Source organism: Acyrthosiphon pisum, chromosome A2, assembly GCF_005508785.2.
Source record: "Acyrthosiphon pisum isolate AL4f chromosome A2, pea_aphid_22Mar2018_4r6ur, whole genome shotgun sequence".
NCBI lineage: Eukaryota > Metazoa > Arthropoda > Insecta > Hemiptera > Aphididae > Acyrthosiphon > Acyrthosiphon pisum.
Genome location: NC_042495.1, coordinates 111,503,917 through 111,510,349, shown reverse-complemented (window position 1 = coordinate 111,510,349; position 6,433 = coordinate 111,503,917). Strand labels below are relative to the sequence as shown.

The following is a 6,433-nucleotide window of genomic DNA, read 5'->3' as shown; positions in this document are numbered from 1 at the left end:
TTTGTCACCATCCAAGAAGAAATATGTCTGAGTAGTCGTTGCAGATAGACAATAAGGCGGATTTCTTCTTCACATTAAGATTATCTGTCCGCAGGGCCTCGTGTAAACGGGCTATTCTGTTACATCCCTTCATGAGTTTTCGATTGTTCTTGGATTTGTGTTGTATGAACGTAAGCTTCGCTATATTCTTCGTGAACTAACTGTTCTAGATTGGGGATTTTAATTTGAATAGGATTTTCTGTCGGATTTATTAGTGATATAAAGATGGATTTATTTCTTACGGTGGTGAGGCAATTTCCACATGTAACAGTCTCTGTTATTTTTTGATTGTCAACAAGTATTTGTATATTTTCTGCTGTATCTGGAGCTGGGACTGCCACAATATTTTCTGTACGTGGTTGTAGTGTAATGTTTGAACGATCCGTGAGTGTTAACTCGTTGGTTTGATAATTTACAATTGCTCCTTGTCCGACGATGAAAGGCTTTCCTAATATGCCTTCATGTGGCACTGGAAATGTTGGTTGAACCACGTGGAATTCGACAATTCGTTTGTCACCTCCAACTTGTATTTCAATATTTGTAGATCCTATTATATGAATGCAATGTTCCGTGATTCCTTTTAGTTGGTAAATGGTTTTATCATATACCATTACGTTTCCTTTGAGAGCTGAAAGTTTATTTAAGTCACTACCCGAATCAAGCAGAAATCGGATAGATTGTTTAATGGTCTGGGAGCTTTGACAGGTAATGTGGTTGTCGTCAAGTTTTTGTTTAATTTTAGTCATTAAGACGAATGTTGAAAAGTGACTGCGGCTGTTTTTATACTGCTTGCCGGACGTCCGCCGTTGACATCCGACTGCGATTGGTTTCCCTGATTCTTTGATGAATTTTCTGAAGTTTCTATTCCTTTTTTAGAGTTGACGTATTTTAGCTTCCGACACACTTCCTTCGTGTGTCCGGGTTTCTTGCAGTATCTGCAGGTGATAGTGTTAACTATTGCCTTGGGTGGATGATTTGCTGAATTTCCACTGTTCGAAGTGCTTTGTTGTGTCCGGCAATCCCGTGCCCAATGCGCCATTTTCCCACAGTGGAAACATGGTGTACTTGGTTTTTTGTTCTGGGTTTTGCCGTTTTGCTGCTTGTTAGGTACTTCATAAAATCGTTTGGATTCTTCGAGAGATTTTCTTACTCTTTCTTCCTCGCGGGCTGCCTGTATGGCCTTGTCCAAAGTAGGAGGATTATTTTTACTATCGATTACAACAGTCGACGATTCGGGCGGTGCTCTGCCGGCTTCGCCCAAACATGTGTTGACATAAAAAATTTACCTTATTTTCGAAATTCCTTTTGAATGAGATTCTGGTAGAGTGTCTGCGATTTCCTTTTTTTTTTTTGTCGTGGATGGTCTGAAGTTTCTGTTGAGTCTTGACGAAAACAAATCACGTTTTTCACTACTCAATACACGGTATATAATACGGTCATTAATTTGCCGATATTAGTAATTATTATTTTTGAGCGTAGTACCGGAATACTATCGTATCGCACCGCTGCCACCAAAAAATGTTATGATTTCTCACAACAATTAAAATAATGTACGCAAAATAATTTGAATAAAAGTTATATTTTATTATTACCACGGCTAATGACAATGTATTCGTTAAAACGTAATATTAAGACTGACTGGCCTCCCGTAGTGTGTTAGACGGCGACGCTCCGTGACACAATAGAAACCCTGTGTCAGCGGATTCCACGATCGCGTCGTCGTATAACACACTATTCCTGATGTTCTTAATAATTATCATGTAGAGTTTTATAATATATAACAACCTAAACCAAAACCAGACAATTTAGAAAACCGTTCTCAAGAACTAAAACCGTAACCGTTAAAATTTGAAACGGTTTCGATCCCTGCCAAGCAGAAAATCCCTAAAGGACCAGGTGTAGTAAAACAACTTTTATATAAAATAATGAATAGAATGGATATTGAAAAAAAGTGTAGACCAGTTATACATACATTTATAAGGAAAAGGATCTTTATTCGTATGAAATATGCAAATAAAAATCATCAAGTTCTTGTTTCAAAAAGGAAAGCAAAATTACAATTACAAAAACTTCAAAAGCTGAGAAAACTTATGACTTGAAAATTTATATAACTTTATATTTGTTTATTGTACCTATTATGTTTTTAAATAAAAATGATAACAATTTTTTTGTATATTCTGTATTTATGGGCTGTGGTTTTATTTTATTATTACAATACTACCCTCCTCCAATTTATTTAATAAGAATATTATAATTTTAGGAATCATTTACATAAATATAATGAAAAATATTGAGTATAAAAAAGGTATTTATAAATCAAATTCAATAGACATTGTTATAGAATATTTGTCTTTTTTAGATAATATATAGCTTTATTCTACACTAGAGCATTATGTTGTAAGCTCAGTTGAATCCGTGCTTACAGAGTTCGCGGTTTGCCGTTTGTCTGGGTTTAGCCGACTAGTACCTTTGAACTGAGACGGTTATTACAACGTTGGTTAGGTTTCCTTTAAATAATTTACACTCAACTGTTGGTTCTACCCAGACAGCAAAAAAATCTTGTTTCAGTATTGTATGGACAATTAATTTAAATAATTAAATTGAATGGATATTGCATGCGAGTTGAATGCTAATTTTTTGATATCCATGCAATATGTCAGCAATTTTATTTGGCCACCTTAAATTGTGTATTTAATATTGAATTTACAATCATGCATTGATACTTAGTATCAATATTAAATGATTGTTGAAAATAATCTTGGATGGATATTGATTGAATAATGTTTAATATCACAAATTATTATAATAGCATTGCTTCCTCAACCTATTCATAATAATTAATATTAATAATTGACCTAATATTAGATTGATATTTAAAATGTTGTATTCAATATGCATCCAATATTCATTGTGGATATTATTCTCATATCTGAACTTCATTTTTTACCGATTAATTTATAAAAAATTTCAATAATTACAATTTATTAATGGTTTTGTTACGATACGCTATAATTTATACCTACTGCCACTATATACTTATCAAAACCAGGAAAAATATATTCTTCAGATTACAAACATACAAGAATTGGCTATTTCTTTGGAATTAAATAATTATAGTATATAATATTTAAAATAAACAAATGGTACTTTAATTATATCATAAGAATTATAACATAAAATAGTACCTACATAATAATTTTTGAATATAATATGATATACCTATATCAAAAGATAATACAAATTTAAATTATTTTTTTTATGTATTTGAACACACATTATTGTAATAAGTATATTATATTATATTATATACTATTATTATTTGTAATACATATTTTAAACAACTTGCTTAAATTAAAATACATTGAGAAAAAAAATTATGATAGAAGACTATTAATAGTCTTGTATAATTATATATATTAGACATCATCTTCAGAATTTGTTATGATTGCAGCTTTTTTTCGTTTTACCACATTTGGACGTTGCGCCAAATACTTTTGTACACAATCTTCAATGTCTTTAAGTTGGACATTTTTAAATTTTGTTTCATTGCGGATCGCTTCTATAAAATAGCAAAAGAGTTTAAAAACAATAAAAACAGTTATACAATATATATAGTAAAGGTACTATATTTATAGGTAAGTATAAAATAATGGAATTAATTAAAAAGTTGTTTATATAGTTAAGTTATTTATAAATAATATAAAATATATTCATCAACAGTAGTATGATGTATATTGTATTCCTATATAATAATATATGTACTATACGACTGCTACATATTATATATATAATAAGTTAGTTAATAGATTTATTTATATATCATATTAAAATTATATTTGAGTTGAGACTTGAGAGTAACAAAATAGTATCTTAAATTGAATTGATATAATATTATATTACTGTTTAAGCTAATATTTAATCTTAAATTTACTTGTCTCAGTTAATGTGGTATATGGCAGGAATGCTGATATAATCATTATAATGATATAGTTATTATTATGGCACACATATCCATATTTTTATTAAATTTGATGATTTTAATAAAATAAAAATTCTATTAAATACAATATAAGAATTATATTCTAATACGTAATAAAGTTGATTTTATTCTTTAATGGGCGTATTATGAAATTATTGATGTTATTATAATAAGGTTTGCCATCCCATGGTATAATATAATTCACAATAATATGCTGTTTACAGCATTTATAATTAATATTTCTTAACATAGGTACATATTTACTAAGAAGTATATATTGTAATGGAAAATAAGTTATGGCTGTTATATTTTATAAAATATCTTACCAAAAATAGTGGAACATATATTTAACGAAGAAAAAGATGTTTTATTCCTAATGCCATGAAATTAATATTTGCATAGAAGCTCATCATTAAAAAACTTTTCAAATATCCGTTTAATTGAATGTTTTATGTCATTCCCCATTGACCATCTAATTTCAAGAATCTGAAAAATAAATAAAAATTATAATGCATGAAAAAAAATATACATTTTATTTAATTTTTTGTTTATTAAAATAGAATTGTATATAATTATGTGCATTTTAATAAGCCATTGGATGAAACTATAAAATTCTTTTAATTTTAAAATGTTGACAATGTATAAAAGACTAAAAAACGTATTATAAAATACATGGTATCCACCATTCAAATAATAAAAATATCACTTACTAATTGAGACCTAAATTCACGGTTTTGATCGTTAATCAATTTTGCTTCCACTGCTTCTAATTCATCCTCTGTGCTGATAGGCGTTTTAATTAATGGTTGGTGAATCAAAGATTGGTTTTCTGGAAATATCTGCAACGATGTTCTATTTATGTTATTTGGGGTATCGATTTTATGTTCAATTTTATCAAGTACATCAAACAATATTCTATGATCGTAACGTAATCCAGCCTCTTGTTTTTCTATAGAATCTAATTTATGCACTAAAAAAAATAATTAAAATTGGCTTAAAAATGTATTTTATCAACATTTGATAACATTATACATAGGTTTAAATTAAAATAAATATTTTAAATGTGTTAAATTAATACATAATATAATAAAGAATTTACCTAATGTTTTAATGACGCCCATTAAACCATAGATATTAGTATCATTATGTTGTAGAACCTGTTCAGGTTGTAGAATTCCTATTCCACCAATTGGAGAATCTATACAATAGAATATATTTAAAAGTAATAAAGTAAAATAAAAAGTTATAATAAGATAATTATTGTTATCAATATGTATTTACTTGAAGAATCTTCCAGCAGTTTATCAACATTAAACAGTGATTTATTATTATTTGGAGTTATAAATGATGATGTTGAAGTAGTCAACTTTACTCCAGATGATGCACCTGAACCTTTAATATCTTTATCAGACGAAAGATACTTTGTCCCCGGCTCATATGAAATGTCTTTATCTGAATCATCTAAAAGTTCAACATATAAATTAAAATATATCTACTATAAGCGCATTATTATTTACAATATTTATTTACCTGAAGAATCTTCTTGCAGCTTTTCAATATTAATATTAAACAGTGATTTATTATTTTTTTGAGTCATAAATGATGGTGTTGAATGATTTGACTTTACCACAGATGATGTACTTTGGGACTCTGTGAATGGCTCATATGAAATGTATTTATCTAAATCATCTAAAATTTCAATATATATAAATTATAATATACTTTACTTAAACTTTTTTTGGACATTGGAGATATAAAAACATTAAAAACAAAAGATATTTAGGACAAAGTTCAGGAAACTGGAAACTATAATTGTATTCTATGCATTTTATCTAGGAACAAATCAGATAATCTAAAAAAGTAAAATGTGTACAGAGGTAACTTAATTAAGCATTGATTGGTATAAAAACATACCTAATTCCGACTCACTCGATTTTGAAGGGCTGCTGTATTGTGGGAGTTCAATTTCTATTGCCTTTTCTTTTAATTTTTTTAAACTGTTATTAGAACTAACAATTTCATTTGAGCGTTTATTTTTTCTTTTTTTTCTAGAACTATTTTCATGCTCAGAAATGTCTGAAGTAACAGTAGCGACATTTAATTTAGACTGTGCTTCAGAGAGTGATGCTACAGTAATATATAATAACAAAATGTAATAAATTAATAAAAATAGATAAGCACTTACTTTAAATATTTAAATATGATATATATAATTGTATAGACATTTAAGTCTTAACTATAGCTTACCAAAATTTCTTTTAAGCCGTCTCGCCTTAAATAAATCAAATTCAATTGCATTGTAGGGAGTTCGTCTACTAATCAATTTATTTATACTTGCTGAAGAATGTTGTTCGAACTTGCCGCCACTTTTATTACCTTGTGTGACAACCGGTCCGCGAGACAGCGCGTCGCGCG

General features: G+C 28.5%; 1 protein-coding gene across 1 annotated transcript in view; it reads left to right on the top strand.

The window, feature by feature from the left end:
- The window catches only part of LOC100160444, a 218,942-nt gene that overhangs the window by 145,869 nt on the left and 66,640 nt on the right, over positions 1–6,433 (top strand). The window lies entirely within an intron of this gene.